We start from the raw sequence: 21,387 nt of genomic DNA on the forward strand, positions 1-21,387 counted from the left end.
TATCTTATCTTAACTTAATGTTACAGCTGCCATATGGTGTGCAATGTAAATGTCCCACAGTATGGCATTAAACTAGTCTATCTCCACGGAGGCAAGTAGATTAAGTTATGAATCAGCCCTGTGGAGACGCGACCCCAATTACAATAACAATGTATGTTTTTTCTTCAGGCTCATATCGAATGAATCTGAACATCCTACCGTCCCATAAAAACATCTCAAAACATTAAATCACAGACTTAAATATTTTAAACATGGAATGTTTATATTGTATTTTTATTTTATTACAAAAAAAGTAACATTTCAAACTCTCCACGAGGGCCTTTGTATTAACACAGTGGACTTAGAGCTAGGCGGCTTCGCTTGTGTCAGTAAAAATGAATCAAAGACAAGACAGTCTATTGTATTTCACTCCTTTTCCTTCAAATCAAAAGCTGACAGCATGTAGTAGATGTTTGACATAAATCTTATACAAGTTGCTGTCTCCTGCCACTAATTTAACAACGGACTCTTGTCAAAATGGTCCAGACACACACAGCTTTGACTTTCATAGGCTGTTCTTCACTTTGAGCTTTCAAAATAAGTGGGTCCACTGCAAGCTTTGAACAAGGAAATAAAACTTGTGTGTCTTTCTTCTTCTTTGAAAGACCTGTATTCTTTTTTTTTTTCTTTTTATGAGTCCAGAAACCAAATATTTTTCCATTGTTATATTGCTTCAATAATTGCGAGGCTACAAATTAAAGACCCTGTACTGATTTTTTTCCATGTTTTTTTGTGAAAAATTTGAATTTGACCAGCATTGTATAAGCAGCTCTTGAGACCCGTGCAAGCTGTTTACATCTAATTATGTAGTGTTTTGTTGTCCGGTAATCAGGAAGTGCGTGTTAGCATGCTAGTTGTTATTAGGATTACTGTGATGGCAAAACTCCGCTCTGGTCGCTGAAATTTGTGAAAAGTGCTTATAAACTCATTGTGGTGAATAATTAGGATGCTTGGTATGCATAAGGTGCAAAATGAGAAATAATTTTGGATCACTGCAAACTGTTTTAAATGAACTAGTTCTGTTTTCACGCTTTAAGACAGTAAAAATAGATACAGTACCTTTAATGTAAAGGGTTAAATAGATTGAAAATGTAAAAGTTTGGACACACCATCTCATTCAATGTTTTTTTTTTTAGCTTTAACTTTTTTTCTTTACTACATAATCCAGTATATTTTTGCTTCATATATCTGATGCTTTCTGTTTGTATATAAAATGTAGGAAGAAGTAAAAATAAAGAAAATTGAATGAGCGGGTATGTCCAAACTTTTGATTGTTAGTCTATTTCACCCTGAATTGTAGTTATTTTATAGGTGGTATGGTTTGAAGATGTTGTGATGTGGTGTTGTGGTGGTGTAAATGAGTGAAAACAAACTGCGAAACTCAGAGAAGCATAATTTCTTCAATCAGAGAGTTGATATCATTAATGTCTACAATTGTACCAAGGGTAACAAGGAACATTACAATACATACATACTGACTTTGAAATATTCTAAATTGGAGAAAAACTGGTGGAATCCTGATCACAGTTTGAACCCATTGAATATTCATATTCTTCATATTGCCATGGCAACAGTTCCCATACGGCTCAAATGTTATAGATTTGTTAACTGTGATGTCACTCCCGGGTCCATCAGCAGACTGAAAACAATGAACATGTTTACAATTTCCTCTTTTTTAGCAGCAACACATCTCACGTTAAAAAGAGACCGCAATTGGCTAAGCTGGCATTAGTGAGGTTATTATTACTATATTGAAATTATTTACATATTTGATACTATTTGTGGTTAAACATACACTTTTGAAAGGTATTTGTCTCTTGTTTGATGAATAAGGAACAAAAAAATGCTAGACATCAGCTGTGAAGTGATGAAGTTTGACCCATAAGAGATAACATCATTTAACAAGTCTATAGTTTAGGGCTCATACAGATTAGTTTGAGGAAATTACATCGCCTAAATTAGAGGTAGAAGAAATTAGAGGTACAACGTATCCTTTCTGCCACTTGCTTGTCTCCATGGAGATGTTATTGCTTCAAAGTATGGCATTAAACTGATCTATGGAGACAAACCAGTGATACCACCAGGCAAAGTTGCATGTCAGATCTATGAAGAGGTGACTCAGAAACACATGTACTTGAATAAAGACGGGTAGGTCTAATGCCATGCTGTGGAACATTCCAGGCAAACTGCCAGATAAAAAAGCACTTTATTCTCTCAAAAAGTAAATACAGAGTTAACTGAAATGACTTACTTTTGTTTAGATAATTCTTGTGATGATGTTGTTGTTTTTTAGATCCTATGATTACATTTATTCTATGATTATACCTGCATTATCACGATTATCAATTAACCACATTTTGACACCCTTATTTGAAACACCTGTTTTTTCACTTTTTCTTTGAGCTGAGACATCTCTCTGTGTATGAAAATAAAATGAACAAACATTGCAGCTCTTGAGTGTTGTTTATCAGCGGGATACCTGTGGGCTTCATTAATATGTTCAAGGCGACTGGCCCCAGAAGGAACCAGGAGGTGCTGAGGTCAAACAGCCCACAGTGGGGAGTGTCGCCCCCTACAGGGAGCTCCGGATGTCCTACTGATTCCTCTCTGTTGCTCATTTGTGTGTTTACCGGTATTCTTAAGCAAGTTAGTTTTGTTTTCATTCAAAGTTTACCGTTGACATTAAACTTTAGTGTACAAGAAATCAAATAAAGTTAATGGCATGTTGACCAACATTTAATTCAATTCAACTATAAAGTAGGCACTGGTACCAAGAAATGTAAGGCCAGTATCTCGTATTATATGTTGATAATAGAAAGGGTTTCAAAGGTACAGTAGTCATTACGTTTACACCGGTGGGCCCAGAGTAGTGGGGTAAACACACTTAAATACAACAACACAATACTAAAATTTCTACCACAACTATTCAGAACAACTAGAATTTATACTGCTACTACTACAGGGGGAGGGGAGCTAGACTGGTCCTGTCATGCATTAATTATTGTTCAGATATTGACGAATAAAGTTTCTTCACCCAATTTTCATGACTGTTTGAAAACCAACTCATAGCGCATTCTGAAAAATCTTGGAAAAAGCTTGAGCAACATTGACAGACGAGGCATAAATTGATGCTTAGAATAAAAGGAACTGGCTCCTGTCTTCACGGACATTTTTAACACCTCCCTGGAGTCATGTCATGTCCCAGCCTGCTTCAAGCTGTCCACCATTGTCCCCGTCCCCAAGAAGCCCAGGATCACTGGACTTAATGACTACAGACCTGTGGCGCTGACGTCTGTAGTCATGAAGTCATTTGAGCGCCTGGTCCTGCACCACCTCAAGTCCTTCACCTCCCCCCTCCTGGACCCTCTGCAGTTTGCCTACAGAGCCAATCGGTCTGTGGACGACGCCATTAACCTGGCCCTTCACTTCATCCTCCAGCATCTGGACTCCCCGGGAACCTACGCCAGGATCCTGTTTGTGGACTTCAGCTCTGCATTCAACACCATCCTCCCTGCTCTGCTCCAGGACAAGCTCGCTCAGCTCAACGTGCCTGACTCCACCTGCAGGTGGATCACTGACTTCCTGACAGACAGGAGACAGCGCGTGCGGCTGGGGAAGAATGTCTCGGACACTCGGACTATCAGCACAGGATCTCCACAGGGCTGTGTACTTTCTCCCCTGCTCTTCTCCCTGTACACCAACTGCTGCACCTCCAGCCACGACTCCGTCAAACTGGTTAAGTTTGCGGATGACACCACCCTCATCGGACTCATCTCGGACAGCGATGAGTCTGCCTACAGGAGGGAGGTGGACCGGCTGGTGTCCTGGTGCAGCAGCAACAACCTGGAGCTCAACGCCCAGAAGACGGTGGAGATGATCGTGGACTTCAGGAAAGTCACAGCCCCCCTGCCTCCCCTCACCCTGACGGACTCCCCCATCACCACTGTGGACTCTTTCCGCTTCCTGGGCACCTGCATCACCCAGGATCTCAAGTGGGAGCCGACCATCAGCTCCCTCATCAAGAAAGCCCAGCAGAGGATGTTCCACCTGCGGCAGCTGAGGAAACGCAAGCTGCCAGTCCAGATGATGGTGCAGTTTTACACGGCCATCATTGAGTCCATCCTCACCTCCTCCATCACTGTGTGGTTCGCTGGGGCCACTGCCAGGGACAGACAGAGACTGCAGCGCATTGTGCGCTCTGCTGAGAAGGTGATTGGCTGCAGCCTTCCATCTATACAGGACCTGTACGTCTCCAGGACTCGGGGGCGAGCAGGCCGTATAGCAGCTGACACCTCTCACCCTGGACATGGACTATTTGAGCCACTTCCCTCTGGCAGGAGGCTACGGTCCATTGGGACCAGAACCTCTCGCCATAAGAACAGTTTCTTCCCCTCTGCTGTTTGTCTCATGAACACTCTATAATATCGGCACTAAACTGGACACTTTATAACACCGGTCACTTTAATAAGCCACTTTGCACTGTTGTTCTGATGCTGCTATTGTACATATTTTTTCCCTTTAAGTATTTCATTTGATTTTTTTAAGCATATCTTTTTAACTTTGTGCATGCTCTTATTTGTATTTGTATTTATTCAGTGTGTTTATGTTGCACTTTTTCACCGTATCAAGTTCCTAGTTTGTGAACTGTGTTCACAGACTATGGCAATAAAAGTCTTCTGATTCTGATTCTGATTCTGAAAAATGTAATGTCTGACTCTAATCCTTCTAAGGCACATGTGTCAAACTCAAGGCCTGGGGGCCAAATGCGGTCCACCACGTTATTTTATGTGGCCCGCGACAAGGTAAATTAAAATGTATGACTGTCTTAAAATGTCAGTTTATCAGGAGATACGCAGTTGCAGAGTTATATATTTTTTTAACCATTTTGCTGATGTGGCCCTCGGTGAAATAGAGTTTGACGCCCCTGTTCTAAGGGGTTTGAAGGATGCTCATAATTCTACATCACGCAGTTTTACTATGTAGCCTGAAGTAGTTTGGGTCTCTCCAGCGTTTTGTAGAGGCCCAAACATGTTTATGTCAGCACCATATATATATATATAGACAACTATTGGGTTTCAAATGATCACAGACGATCACAACACTCCTGTATATAGGACAATAGTATTTAATACAAATGGCAAGAGCTACAATGTATATAGTATTGTAGTTCAGTGGGTTTTTGGGTCTAGTCACTAATAAAAATGATCAGGTTCAACATTTGTCAATTTACCTTTTAGATATTTCATGGCAAAGTACAAAGTAATCAATAGGAAAAACTGGCTCTTGCCCCCTGTCCGGGAGTATAATCCCATCTATAATCTGAAAAGCACATCTCTGTAATCCACAAGAAACAAGAGATGATAAAGTTTTCTCTTTTCTCTTTTTTTTTTTTTTTTTTTTGTAAAGTAATGGGAAAGTTCTTAAACTGAGCAAGACAGTGTTTAAAGAGTGCGAGAGAGAGTTTTTAAAGGGTGCAAACGAGTGGGTGAGAGAGTTGCAGATTGGGTGATTATTTATGTTTTGATTTGTGTGATTTTAATGTCTTTCTTATTCTATAAAGCACTTTGAATTACCTTGTGTACGAATTGTGCTATACAAATAAACTTGCCTTGCCTTGCCTCTGTCAGTGTAAATAAACAACAGTTAATACGTTTTTTTTCTCACAATAGCTTCAGAAAATGTTGCTATTATCCAAACTAAAAGGCGTGATTGATGTTAATTGAAAAGAACTTGAAGCCATAAAATTAATATGGCAAGTCTGTGGCTCCTACGCAAAACCAAATAATGATAAGGTTCAACATTTATACATCGTACATTTGAGTATTTCTTTCTAAAACTGTAAATCTCCCCTAGAATCCCACCGGTCCATGCTCTCTGAACTTATGACCTTATCAAATTCTACAATTTGAACGCTACCATGCCTGCTCGAATAGAAAGCATCGAGCATCTTTTAATGGTTCACACACATTGAACTTATCGCGCCATGTGAACTATGTTGACTGTATATATCATCTAAATATGACAATCCCTGCTGCGCACTTGTGTTTTCTGTTTGTTAGTGGGCCTCCTCCTGTGCTTGGGTCAGCGCAGTCTATTACCGCGCAGTACGCATGGAGCTAAACAAACCCAGTGGCTCGTAGGCGAAGCAAACAGTACCTCCACTGCACCCCGCTGCCATTTCCAGCACAGCGTGGGGTCTGTCAAGATTTGGATCATAAAAACACAACATTTTTCAGAGACTGTATTGTCATTTGTCGAAGGGAATGTTGTTTTTTGGGTGTACAAGATTGCTTGTCCTTTCCAAAGCTGCCTTGATCAAACGTCACCTCAATTTTGTCCCTATCTGGTTGGTAATTATGTGCATGACCGCAATCACCTCGTTCGAATGGCGAAAGACAAAAAGAAGACAAAGATGCTTGAAAAGTTGGGGTGCACCGCGAATGAGAAGAATGGAGAAATGATGGTGATGAGCGCGGATAGACAGGGAGAATTGAATCTTTTAATCTCCCAAAGTGGGAAGAAAAGCATCCCGAGGCATTTGTGATTGGATTTCCTTTAAGTCCACAAGTAGGTCAATAGAGCCAGCGCTGCTCATTAGTACAGAGGCAGACGAGAGGGAGGAGAAGTTTGGTGTTCGATACAGCGGGCATCACCATTTGTCCTTCTGCTTAGAGAGGGGATAGAGAGATGGAGAGGATAGGAGTGTGGATGTGTGGAGCTTTGTTCACTTCAGGCAGTAAGGAAGAAGAAGAAGAAGACAACTAATTTGGGGAAACTTTGCAGAACCTTGAAACCTTGAAATCAGTGGTATGTGAGCACTTGCCAGCATCTACTTGAATGAATTTTGATCGATTTTGCAGAATAGGTCTGTTTTAAAGAGGGGGTATAATTGACTTTTTGGAGGTTTCTTCCATGCTGTAATATTCCCTCATCAAAAACATGCCTGAAGAGGTTTTAAATGCCATCTATGCATCTCCCTGGCCCTATTCGAACCCTCTTTATCGTTAGCTGTATGATCTGTCCAATGCTCAGCCCACAAGACTACGTCACCCATGCTCCCACGAGACAATTGTCCATAAATATACAAAAGTATGATACAAAACAAACACTACAACTTGACAACCTGATACACTGTGCAGTAGTTTCATTAGCGGATTGCACCAATTGTGTTGTGATAGTGCTCTGAAATGGGAGTGACTTAGTACAGAGAGCAAAAGAACAATAAAAGGTCATCTAAATATAGTGATCTAAATATGTTCTGTGTTAGCAGTTAATACCATAGAATAATGTAATAGACTCTCTTTAAAGAGCCTGTACCCAATTTGAGCAAAGATTGTCTTTCCTCAAAACAGATTTATTGCATAATTAACTCTTGACGTAAAAATAAGTGCGCTGTTTCTTTCTGCATCTAATTATAAATCGTTTTATTGTCCGATAATCAGAAAGTGCACTGCTAGCGTGCTAATGGTTGCTAACTTTACTGTCACACTAAACTCAGCTCATCAAAGTTGTGAAATGTGCTTATAAACTCATCACAGCAAAAAATGAGGATGACTGGAATGCAAAAAGTAAGTGAGGAATAACTTTGGACCACTGAAAATCAACGTTTTAAAAAATCAGGTAGAGCAAAGGTATAAAAAATATAAGGAAAATAAAATATTGACAATTTGCAATGTAGTTAACAGATTTATAATTACTTAAAGCAATTTTTTTCAATGGTTTTGACATTTCTAATCGTAAATTATTTGGTTATTATGGCGCAGATTCAGACTGGAGGAAGAAATGTGACTAAATTTTATGTTAAATTACTTAAACATTTGTATTCTTTATGTTTGGAAACTTAACTTTGATTTGTTTTTAAAGGCAAAATAAAATATAAAATTGTGCTCTATCAATACAATAATTATGATGTCTTTTTTTGTGTCATATCATCCAGCCCTTGTATTCCAATAGCGATAATAGAACAGATATTTCTCAGTAGAAATGTGAATTTGGCACATCAGACCCATTCCAATATGTTTTGTTGTTGGAGTCTAGCAGCATCAATGTCTCCCAAGATATTTTTGGAGATGATTACATTTGAATTTAAATGTCTAAACAGCGTAAATATAACTTTTTCATTTTGATTTGTGAGTTATATCTTCTGGAAGAATGTAACTTGTCAACGATATTTTGGGTAAAAGGTAATGAATGTCTAGACGTAGTGACGGTTGCATCACACCAGAACAGCAGCCATCAATCAGCTTTCTTCAGCACTTTACACGACTCCGTGGTTTTGGCATCTGAGGACGTTATTAATTATTGATGTAGAGACAAATCACTATACAGGAACATCTGGGAAATTATTTTAGGCAAGTATAGTATTATGTATTATAGTATTTTCGGTGGATTTTGTAGTTTAATTAACAGAGCATAAAATGATGAAAGATTCATTGAATTTGATTTATGTGATGAAGAGATTTTTTTTTTTTTTTTGTAAAATTTGAAAATGGGTTTGAACACTGACGTCTAATAAGGTTCATCTAGTCTTCTGGTCATTTATTTTAATAGATTCTTTTTTCAGACCAAGGTTTAGTTTGTTTTCATACCTGTTTCGACTGTGCGTCAGCGGTCTTCCTCAGAACAGGAGCAACTCAAACTGGCCATTTCTGAATAGAGAGAAGAGAAAAACACATTATGGACTGGGACGGAGCAAACATCATTGGGACAGAGGACAATAAATATTGTCACTGGATTTAGGAAGCAATCGAAATACGGAAACATGCCCATGAGACTTTAAACCGGGACGAGGGGGCCTTTTTACTCTCACACACCTGGGATACTCTCCTGAAGAAGTGTGACTGCCATAAATGTTCCACAGTTAAACATGTCTCTTGCATTTATTCAATTACATAATTCAGTTATTGCCAATAAAATACCTTCAAATGATGTATTCTTACAGTGAGTGCAGTTACCTCTCCACATCTGTAATTTGACGTGATGGCATTAACTGCTTATTTTCATGGATATAGATGAGTTTAATGCCATGCTGTGGAACATTTCAAGCAAAGCAATAACATCTTCATTGAGACAAACGGATAGCTGACCCTCCACCAGAAAACCTGGCATAGTGTAGCTTTAAAGTATCTACACAGAGCCTTGGCATTTGTCCTGAATAATAAAGAAGTACTAAAAGCTTGGGCTAATTCTCCTGGTCCTGATTTCTTTCTGCACAATTAGATCTGCGCCACTAAAGCTCGATTAGCAATGCAGTCCTAAACGTAAGCACTGGGCTTAGAGGGAGGCAGACAGCAGAGCACAAGGACGCGGCTACACCAACAAACAGGTTAAGTTTGGCGAACTGTGGGTTGTATGCTAATGTCATGAAGGTTTAAAATATTTAGCGTGGCTCAGCTCGCTCCATCTAAATGTCAGCCTAATATCATCATTTGGACCAGTGAAGCATTTGTGATGATAAACAGTTCTCTTTAATCACAGTAAATATGTTCAGAGGATATATTCAGGCTTATGTGGATTACTGGGTTGTTCGAAGCAAAATGTCACCAAAATGAGTTTAGACTTGATAGCAAAACTTCACACCAATAAGAACATTTATCTACATTATGCAAAACTGTTTTTCTTTAGCCATGTTATAATGTTGTTACTTCATCAAAAACACATCTGGAGTTGTGTTTTGTTTCACTCACACATGTTTGAGCAACTCTTTATTATTTTTATTATTATGTCTGTCTGCATCTCCAAAGCTCAAAATGCTCCGTCCCACTTTGTGATGTCATGTAGTGGTAGTTTTCAAATTAACAGCTACCCTTTACCTTTTGTTTAGTGGAGATTGGCAATTCCGGGGCTGACATCATCCAAATAATTCTAGTGTCAGGTGCGACAGGTGTGAATGAAACAAAATACAACTCCGGGTATGTTTTGATGAGGAAACAACATTATAACATCAGATAATAGCATAGTATGGGCATCTATATTGAGAATCTATATTGTAATAGCACTGTAAAATGCTCCGTGGTCCATATAAGTACATAGATAACCCTTTACAAACATTTGAAATACCTCCTCTGAACCTCATTGTGAATTGTGACTTTGATTCAATCCATTTATTAACCTCAGTACGAGATAACATCCATCTATATTTATCATTTGGTTTCTCTGTTTATATGTTTGCAGTTTATTTGTAGATTGGTTTGTATTGTATGCTCTTGACACAATATTAACCTGGATTTTTGCCCAAAAAGAGCCCCTTTTTTTTAGCCATGGTGTATTTATCAATGAAATGGTACCATTACTTAATATTCTCACAACAGAATTTAAGTAGTACTCAGTGGTGGAACGTAACAAAGTAAAAGTTGTAAAGTACTGTAAATTCTAGGTATCTGTATTTTACTTTTTACTTCTCTGACTGAAAAGTTAAAGTATTTCTATTACTGTTAACCTGTTGAAAATACTGAGTGTTTATTTTTAACATGTTCATTCAAAAAAAAAAAAAGACAGTACACACATACTCACAGAAGAAAGAGCAATGAAAACTTTTACTCGAGTACTATTATATTGTAAAAATATAAGACTCAACTTTTAAAAAAAATATGGTGTCTTAAAGCTCCTTTGTGCAGTACAATTTTACTTCAAAAATGAATCAGTTTAACTAGTAGAGTAAATAAAACTGACTACTCGCCTCTGCATTCAAATCTACTGTAATCTTGATTTAATGTCTGACTGAGCAAACTTGGACAAACGTTTACGTACTGTGGATATAACACAATCAGACCCACACACACCTAAAAACAACACCAAACACACACAGACTCACACAATGCTGATGAAGCGATGTACTTTGAGCCGCGACAGATGATGGATGGGAGGGGTTTGATGACTGTGTTGGGTGACTGCTTATTCCTCTCCTTTCTTTCTCTCCTTTCATTCTTTTTGGCCCCTCCCAGTATCTGTAGCTCCTTATACTACTTCTTCTTCTCCCTGGTTCATTTACATCCAGGTTGTGTCTGGCCACTGTCCCTGCTCCACTGCTCTGGTGACTGATGGAGGGAGGGAGGAAGAGGCCTGCCTCGGCTCAAACTCCCTGCCACTCAACCCAACATCGCCTACATCCTCCACTGTTCAGGAATACAGCAATTTATAGCACCACTGTGGGACAGGAAGAGGAGATATAAACAGGGTTACAAGCAAAAACTACTTTTAAAAAGATACATTTAAGGGAAGGTTTATATAGTTCCAAGAGGACCTGAAATGATCAGTCAGTAATAAGAATGATAATCATTAGCACATTTCACCTGGTTTGGCTTATCTACTTTATAAAAGCATGTTACAATTATCAAGTTAGAAAATAAAGTACACCGAGTCCCTCTTTTATTAACTGCAACAGAAAGAGCCAAATAAGAAGGCACAATCACTCCAAGGAAGCATGTGATGTGACCACACCAGACAGGGAATTTTCAAAAGGATAGAAAAATATTCCAAGATCCAAACGTCAAGTAAGATGTGTTTCCAGATCGATTTCAATGTTTCTTTATGTTTAACTATGGTTACACTACTTTGCGGAAAGGTGGTGAAACAGTTGGAAACCAAACGGTACACTAGTATTTTCGATTTGGAGAACTCACAAATTGCATCAGCCCAAACTGCAAAACTGTCAGATTGTTGAACTATATTTTTGCAGATATAGTTTGTTCCATAACACTGATTTGACATAATATAACATGTAACATTACATCATATATTTAAATAACAAGTTATGTGTATTTGTTTGGAACATTTATGTCAAACTTATACTAATCTGGCTTTAAGTAGTGACGCTGCCATAGGAAACTGGTAAGTGATGAAATTGGAAGAGCATGATGGTTATGAGGTGTAGCACGGGACAATTAAATGTTAATGACTTAATGAAGAACGAGCTCCCAGTCATTCTCATTAGCAAACAGTTGTTAATTGTGCTCAAGAGGAAAGACAGATGAGGCAGGGCAAGTCAGAGAAAGGGCAAGGCATAAAAACACGACGGGTCAAATACAGGCCATCTTGATTATGATTATCTATATCAGTCCCCAAAATAATTTTGGTCTCTTTATGGGTCTGTAGAAACACATTACCTGTTTCATTAGAATCTTGTGTCCAATACAACATGAGAGAAATAATAGATAATAGGTATTTGATATAAAACTGGTGGAGGAAAGCTTCTACCGCACCCACAGCTGCCCTGGGACTAACTGGCAGAGACAAGGCTGCCATCATCATCCTCACCTCCAAAGGATAGATGGATAGATAAATAGATAGATAGCCCTATATTTCTGGCATAGATAAGATAGGCAGCTTATTCATTTTAATGAAAGAATGTGATGTTATCGTGACTGACATTGTGCACAGAGCCAGCACAGGTTGCAGCTGCACTAAACCTTTCTCTCATTTCCTGAACCAGCCCCGAAATCTGAGACAGCAATGATAACAAAAGTACTCTTTTCAAAAAACAGGATTTTAATAGCGGGTTAGGCCCATTTCTTAGAAGCATCTACTATTTTTTTGTGAATAACCCCTTTATTTAATTATTTTCCCTTTTCTTCTCTCTCTTTCACTCTCTCTTTCTCTCTCTCTCTCACTCTCTCTCTCTGCATGTTTCTACGGAATAACCAGAGCGCCCCCATGAGGCGATGAAGCCAACTGCCGGTATTGTCCAAAGGGATGAGCGTCACTTCTGGGAGCTGCCAGGGAAGTGCACTGGAGTAGATTAAGAGGCAAAATAATTTATACATTTCCCATTCAATTATTTATAGGGCAATTCCTTGCAGTGTTTACTCTGGGGTTATTAAATATTATACTGCTAAGCTACTGCAGAAGACAGTGGCGTCAGAGCACAGGACATCCTGGGATACACTTTTTAAAATCCATTTCCTCCTTGGATTCACAGCGCTCCCAGGACCAAATGCAATTAAACATTTTTGTACTTTTTTTTTTTTTTTTACACTTCAGCAAGAAATTTTTGCAGGCTCTGTCCAAACTATGTGACATGGGGCTGTGTATGTGTGTGTGGGTGTGTGTGTGTGTGTGTGTATGTGGGCATTTGGGTGTGTCTAGCAAAGAGGTAATGGAATAAAATGTGATTCAGCTAATCCCGCCTGTCCCCCTCATTCTATCTCCCTCCCTCAGTAGCCCGACAGACACAGGAGCGCTCCGTCAATAGTTTGTCCAGATAGCAGCAGCAGCGAGCTTATAGCGAGCCACAGGAAATGTAGCCTGGGCTTCCAACAACAAGCCATCTTAATAGGTTTTTGGTAAGAGAGAGAGAGAAGGAGGGAGAGGGGAGGAAAGGAGAAGGGGAGAGAGAGAGAGACAGAGAGAGAGAAGGGGGGGAGAGGGGAGGGGGAAGAGCGAGAGAGAGAGAGAGACAGAGAGAGAAAGGGAGGAGAGGGGAGGAGGAAAGAGAGAAAGAAAGAGAGAGAGGAAGAAAGACAGAGAGAGAGAAAGAGAGAAACAGACAGAGAGAGAAAGAAGAAAGAGAAGAGAAAAAGAAGAGAGAGAGTAAGAGAGACAGACAGAGAGAGTGTGAGAGAGAGACAGCAAGAGAGAGAGGCTTGAATAGTAGTGAGAGAAAGAGAGAGAAGAGAGAAAGTGAGAGAGACAGTGTGTGAGAGAGAGAAGAGAGAATGAAGGGAGAGAGACAGAGAGAGATAAGAGAGAGAGTGAGAGATACGAGAGAGAGAGAGGCTTGAACAGTAGTGAGAGAGAGAGACTGACTTGAACAGTAGTGAGAGAGAGAGGAGAGATAAGAGCAAGAGAGTGAGAGACAAGAGAGAGAGGATTGAACAGTAGTGAGAGAGAGAGAAAGAGAGAGAGACTTGAACAGTAGTGAGAAGTGAGAGAGAGAGAGAAGAGAGAGAGAATGAAAGAGGGAAAGAGGGAGAGAGAGGCTTGAACAGTAGTGAGAGAGAGAGGCTTGAAGAGTATTGAGAAAGAGAGCGAGAGAGGCTTGAACAGTAGTGAGAAATAGAGAGAGAGAGAGGCTTGAACAGTAGTGAGAAAGAGAAAGAGGCTTGAACAGTAGTGAGAGACAGAGAGAGAGAGGCTTGAACAGGAGTGAGAAAGAGAGCGAGAGAGACTTGAACAGTAGTGAGAGAGAGAGAGAGAGAGAGAGAGAGAAGAGAGAAAGAGAAGACAGAGAGAGAAAGAGTTAGTGAAAGAGGGAGTGAGAGGCTTGAACAGTAGTGAGAGAGAAAGGGAGAGAGCGAGAGAGAGAGAGACTTGAACAGTAGTGAGAGAGGAAGAGACCGAGAGAGAGAGAAGGAGAAGACAGAGAGTGAGGAAGAGAGAGTGAAAGAGGGAGAGAGAGACTTGAACAGTAGTGTGTGAAGGAGAGAGAGAGAAGAGAGAAGGAGAAGACAGAGAGAGAGAAAGAGAGTGAAAGAGGGAGAGAGGCTTGAACAGTAGTAAGAGAGAGAGATTGAGAAGAGAGGGAGAGAAAGAAAGAGTGAAAGAGGGAGAGAGAGGCTTGAGTAGTAGTAAGAAAAGAGAGAGAGGAGAGAGACAGAGAGAGAAAGAGAGAGTGAAGAAGGAGACAGGCTTGAACAGTAGTGAGAGAGAAAGAGAGAGAGGGAGAGAGAGAGTAAAAGAGGGAGAAAGGCTTGAACAGTAATGAGAGAGTGAGAGAAAGAGAGAGAGAGGCAGTAGTGAATTTACATTAACAGCTGAAAGTCATCCTGGCTCATAGTGATGCGAAGAAATAATCCAATAATAACTTGTATATTTACTGTATAATAATTATAATAATAACAGTAATGGGCGAGGCTGGTAAAGAAACAACGGATTATGCCAAAAATAATTGAGATAATTTCTAAAGTTGTGAAAACAGTTTTTTAAAATATGTTTCAACAGATTGTTTTAAAGCAGTCTGAGTGTATAAAACTGGCTTTAGCTTCTACCCATCTTAGTATTGTTTGACTTTTGGCCCATTTGGAGATTCTTCCACTCTCTCTGATCTATTGTGTGAATAGAAGAAAGGGATTCTGGGAGATTCACTTCACCAAAGGAGAGAGAGAAAGGGAAGAAAGAACCATGTCGCCCTCATACAGTGCCTGCTCTCTGTCAGTATCCAGAGGGTATGTATTGTGAATTAGCAGAAAATCAGTACATTTAAAAAGATGAAATAGCTATGTACAAAGTATGGAATGAAGATGGGATGTTGGATGCTCTATGGCATTATAAATGTTCATATTACCTATATATAAAAATCCACACATCTCTATCAGAAAATAAACGCACTGACATGGGATTTTTGTGGTGCAACACTGACACCTAATGGGAGCTAAGGATTTTTCACACATTTACAAGATCTTAATCTGTTACTATAGAGCTGCATATAATATTTCAGCTCCCATAAATGAATACTAGTGTTGTGTTCTTGGGCAAGACACTTAACTCACCTCACCCCTAGTGTCTTTGTACACAATGTATGAACATGTGTGAATGGGTAAGCGCTTTGAATGCCTTGAAGGTGCAAAAGGGCTATATAAAAATGTGACCACTGACCATTAATCAATAGTAAGTCCATTAGCATATTAGTCAAGCTATATATTTAATCAAATGCATCCCCAAAAACAAATCTAACACTTTTTGGCCACAAACAGTGAAACTAAAATAGCTAAAATCATACACACAAATAGGAAACGAGTCATCGCACCTTATATAATTTTCAGAAAGCTTAATGCAGATTTCAAATACTAACTTTCTAAGAGTACTGTTTACCCAGCTCCCAGTGCAGGGATGGGCCCCTCGCAAAGTCTGTAATGTGCATTTGAACATTAGGGTCTTGTAGTGCGAACACACCAAGATTATTTGTACCCAGGGCCTTGACTTTGGAGCTACACACCTGATTAGGAATGACCCAGCAGCGCCAGGTTGTTTCATTGCTCTTTAGTTAACTTTTTAATACATATTGTTCTGGCCAATGTATGGATATGGATCTCTGGTACATCTAAAGTTTTTGATGTTCAATCCTGAGCTCTATTATATACAATGGTAAGTCAATGCATAGCTGTCAAATAGATGCATTCAGGTAACTATTGAAGAAATATTATCACACCATAATTTGTGTAGGTAACAATACAGAGATGGTGTATGGTGCGGGATAATAAAGCAACCAAGTGATCTTCATTCTTTTAACTCATCATTTCTTTTCAAGCCATTCTCCCTATCTCTCCTTGTTCAGTCTGAGGGCCCATTTTATTTCAGCGTATTGACCTATAAAGAGGTCTGTTCAAAGTAATGATGGTTTACGCAACACTTCTCCTGTGCCACTCAAAGACCTAACTCAAGGTTTGTTCAAATGGCAGACTGGGGATTTGGCTGCATTTTTAGAGCTGATTGAAGACCTAATGTCAACCAATGATTTGATAGGTGTCTGCGAAGATAGGCTGCTTAAACCCAATTGTGAATTTAAGGGAGAGTTACCAAATAATGCATTTAATTTATGTTCAAAGAAGTGAAGTGGGATCAGTGGCAATCTTCAAAGTTCTTAGAAGAGTAGTCACCTTTTGCTTGGTTAAGGCAAAGAGTTTACAAGTCTTAAAAATCTTACAAAGCAGTGTTCTTTATAGTTTGTTTTCTATATCAATAACAATTTAGGCTGGGTGACAATAGTACTCTCTGCATGTTCATTTTCTGCAAATATGTCAAAAAAAAAAACCATGAGAATCAATGATTGTGAAAGTATATATAATAGACTTTAATGCAGCTCTGCTTGTGTACAAATTTCACCATGGCCTAGCAAGTGATTGACCCTTCACCTGCTTTCACCTGCACTTTCCTGAATGAAAATGCCAAAAAAGAATATCTATTATGATTCAGTTATGAATTACTTTACTTCTACATTAGTTTATTTTACCAACTGTGGGTTCTAGGTGGGTTGGCTACTTCTCAGGATATGGCCATTCACTAAAAACTGACACACAGACATTCACTATTCACTCCTACAGTTTTAGAGTTACGCAATTTATAGAAGAGCACATCAGCAGAGAAAGAACTTGCATCCCTGGACATTGTTGTCAGTTGACCCAGGCATCAAACTGACAACCTTCTTGCTCTGTCTCTGTGCATTATAGTAAACACGCTTTGCATAGGTTATCACATGTGAGTTTAAACCAGATAATATGCCCAAGAAGCTGCTTTTCACCGCCTGTATTTGTTGTATATAACCACAGCAGAAGTCAACTACATGTAGACACTGTGATTTCCCCCATTTTTGACAGCGAGAGGCAGAGTCGGTGTTTTAACAGAATAACAAAAGCGGCCTGATTACTGCAGTGACAGGAGCTGTGTGTTTTGGGAGCGTGGGTGGACTGGCGCCTTTGGCTAAACTAGGCAAAATGACAAGTCAAAATGGCACTTTGCAACATCTCTGTGCAGCATAGAAAGGTATATCTCCAAAGCGGGCAATATTACACCACAGGAGTCAATGAAGTGCCATGTAGTCATAATTACTCTTGCATTATTGTTAAAGGTTCTATCTTATGCAAAATTGACTCATGTGAGCTTTAAGCCATGTTATAATGCTGTTACCTCATCAAAAACATATCTGGAGTTGTGTTTTGTTTCATTCACACATGGTTGAGTAATCCTGCATTATTAGTCTGTCTACATCTGCTCTGTTCCACTTTGTGATGTCATGAAGTGGTAGTTTTCAAGTTAACAGCTCCTTTTACCTTTTGTTCAGTAGAGATGGGCAGTTCCAGGGCTAAAATGATTCTAATGAAGCTGCATGGAGTTTAAAAACACAGCAGAGCACTTCCTGTATTACTACATGACATCACAAGGTGGAACAGAGTGCTTTCTGTTTGAGAGAAGAACACAGCCTAAATATGCAGGGTTTGTGTGTTAAACATGTGTGAATGGAACAAAACACAACTCCAGGTCTGTTTGGGATGAGGAAACAACATTATAACATAGATGCAGAAAATATCATAATATGGGCCCTTTAAAGGTGCAGTGCGTAACATTTCTGGTAATGATGGTCGGGGATGATTGCTTTGTCTGGAATGTTCGACTGGCCTTAAATAGAACTATATTGCATTTAATCAATTACAGGTGTTTTAATTGCAAACACAATACATTGAAAAGCATGCATCCTTGCAGTCATTGGGCTTGCTTCTCCACAGATCTGACCCGTAACTTGGCCTCTCTATAGAAACAAGCAGGTGGCATACCTTCTGTCGTTATATATTGAAAGCCTATGTGAAATTTCACTTAGAACTTTGAAAACTCACTCATAGGCGTGGGAGATTTCACACAGAGCACAACTTCAAAGCAAAATCAGACAATTAAAAGAGTTTGAACCAAGCCAAGACTGAAATATTGATTGGTCAAACTTTTCTTAAACAATTACAAAGAGCTCTGTGTGATGAGTATGACCATGACTGCAAAGAGGAATAGCACCAACTAACTATGGTATGTGGTTCACTTTTGTAACAAACTGAGGCTATATGGAGCAACCACATTCATTTATTTATTCTTATAATTTTGCAGGGCTATTTAAGCAGGCATAACAAGAAGTATGGTTAGAAGATTCAACCAGTTAATCATAATTTTAAGCAATTCATTCTTTCAAACGTGTCAGTCTTCCCTATCTATGTTTTTTCAATTACAGGTGTTTTTATTGCTCTTAAAATATAATTAAAAACATACCTTGTTACTCTGTGTGTGTGCTCGCCACTCCACAGATTGTACTTGAAACTTGGCCTGGAAACATCACCTGCTTACCTACATGGAGATATGCCAAGTTTAATGCCATACTATGGAACATCTCAAGCAGTGGTGGAAGAAGTACTCAATTTTGTTATTTAAGTAAAAGTACAGATAGAGTAACAAGTACCTCCTATGTAAAGAGTGAAAAGTATTTTGCACAGATTTTGAGGTTTTTATGGGGCTTCAAATGTAGTGATTTTGATAAAGATTTGTGCTGAGGTTTGTCCAACAGAAACAATTTTTCATTTTGTCCAGTTAACAGAATTTAATTTTTCTTTTAATGTGGATTATACCTGGACAACTGAGGGATTACACAGACAGAATGGTAAATGTCACATTTTTATATAGTGCTTTTCCACCTTCAAGGCACCACACCCATTCACACACACATTCACAGAGTATGCAGACACTGGCAGTGAGATGGGATGAGTGTTTTACACAAGGACACAGTGACAGGATTCATCTGTGGGAGCTGGAATCACCTGCCAACCTGTGGGTCAGTGGATCTGACCACTCAACCAATGATGTTTAATGTTTAAGAGCAGGATTTAAACCGCTAACCTTCAGATCAGTGGACAAACCAACTGAGCTACTGCTGCCCCCCGAACAGAAAGACTTGAAAAAAAAAAAAAATACCCATGAGCCTTTTCAACATTAAAAAAAAGTTTTTACTTTTCAGTCCAGTTTAAAAAAAACAGTGGAGTAAAAAGCACAGATACCTAAAATTTGTACTACAAAGCAGGAACATCTGGACCCTTCATCAGAAAAGTTACAGTGCACCTTTAAGTTCACACTTAATCAAACCTACAAAAAAAAAGAAAAAGAGAAAAGAGGGAATTTGGATACTTGCTACCATGTATATATGACTGATTAATGATGTGCTTTTTAATGAACATATGGACAAAATATATCAATTTTCAGGTCTCTGGATAAAGGCCTCATTATATCGCTTACATATCCTTAAATAAACCACTGCTCTACTTTGGACTAACTGACATGGACAAAATGGGGCCAGTGCGGAATTGGAGTTTGGTCAGTGTGTGTCTGGTCTTCTGTGGGAAGGGAGTCCCCCACACACACTAATGAGCCTGCAGCCCCCCTGAGTGCTAATCAGAACATACTCCAATAATATCTGACGGCTCCAAGCTCCCAATATATAGATATATATACTTTATTAAGTACTTCATTAAAATATTCAACATAGTGAAGAGCATATCATGTCATTAGGCTGAAAAAAAACCCCTGCAGGCTCTTAGGTCCTTTCCAAAGTGCTTGTTAACACGACTGTGGTCTGGCCCTGTGCTGCTCTGGTCAACGCTCTCTGGAGTCTCTCTGGAGTACATCTAATAAATCGGAAATATTCAAAATACTTACATTCACAAGCATTGTTCATAATGTCTATCTGGTGGTAATGTGGACAGTACAAATGCAATGACAAGTCTGGGTTGGCGCAAATTGTAGGAGTGACAGTAGGGTGGAAGGACATGTTTTAGATTAGATTCGTGTATGCATCAGTGTAATGATGGTGGTCGGTGAAACTGCACCAAATAGCTTTGGTGGAATACAGTACCAAATGCAGAGGTGCTTCAAAATATTGTTACTTCAAAATAATGTTATTATAGAAGAAGTATAAAGTTGTAGTCCAGGAAATTACTTCTGTAATTCGAAGTTAAAGTAACTCCATCCATTCCTCCTTCCACTTTATGTGGACGAGGCAGCAGCCTGAGCAGGGAGGCCCAGACTTCCCTCTCCACACACACTTCCTTCCGGGAGGAAATTGAAGCATTTCCCTCCAGCACGTCCTGGGTCTTCCCAGGTTTCCTCCCTGTGGGACATGCCCGGAACACCTCTCCAAGGAGGCGTCCAGGAGCCACCTCAACTGGCTTCGCTCAACGTGGAGGAGCAGCTGCTCTACTCTGAGCTCCTCCTGTGTGACTGAACTCCTTACCCTATTTCTAAGGGAGGGCCCAGCCACCCTGTGGAAGAAACCCATTTTGGCCACTTGTATCTGCGTTCTTGTCCTTTCGGTCATTACCCAAAGCTCATGACCATAGGTGAGGAACATAGATTGACTGGTAAATTGAGAGCTTAGCCTTTCGACTCAGCTCCTTCTTCACCACAACAGACCGATACAGCGACCACATCACTGCAGATGCTGCACCGATCTGCCAGTCAATCTCACGCTCCATCCACCTTATCATGGTGGGGGAGTTACCCAAACAACCCCAGGAGCTATGTTGCCTGAGGCATTATGCCCCTGTTAGGTTCTCCCCTGGCAAACAGGTCCTAGGTGATGTTAAAGTAAGTGGAAGGGCAAAACCACATGCACAACATCTGATATTTTAAAAGGACCAAAAATAAATCCTAGCTGAAGTTTTTGTCACTATACACTAATTCTCCTAGTGGGAAAAGTAATGTTTTAGTCTAATAGTAGCCACCCAGTTGCAGAAGAGCTAGAAGTACAGTGTCTTATTTTAAATCCTGATTACATATTTGACTTTTTATTGGTATCTCCTTCTTTGCAACAATGTTTTTATTGAATGGGTTTCTATAAGCAAAGTAGGACTGTCCCAGAAATATCCACTGGCATCTGAACTCTATCACGGC

Source organism: Periophthalmus magnuspinnatus, chromosome 1 (genome assembly GCF_009829125.3).
Source record: "Periophthalmus magnuspinnatus isolate fPerMag1 chromosome 1, fPerMag1.2.pri, whole genome shotgun sequence".
In the NCBI taxonomy this organism is placed as follows: domain Eukaryota; kingdom Metazoa; phylum Chordata; class Actinopteri; order Gobiiformes; family Gobiidae; genus Periophthalmus; species Periophthalmus magnuspinnatus.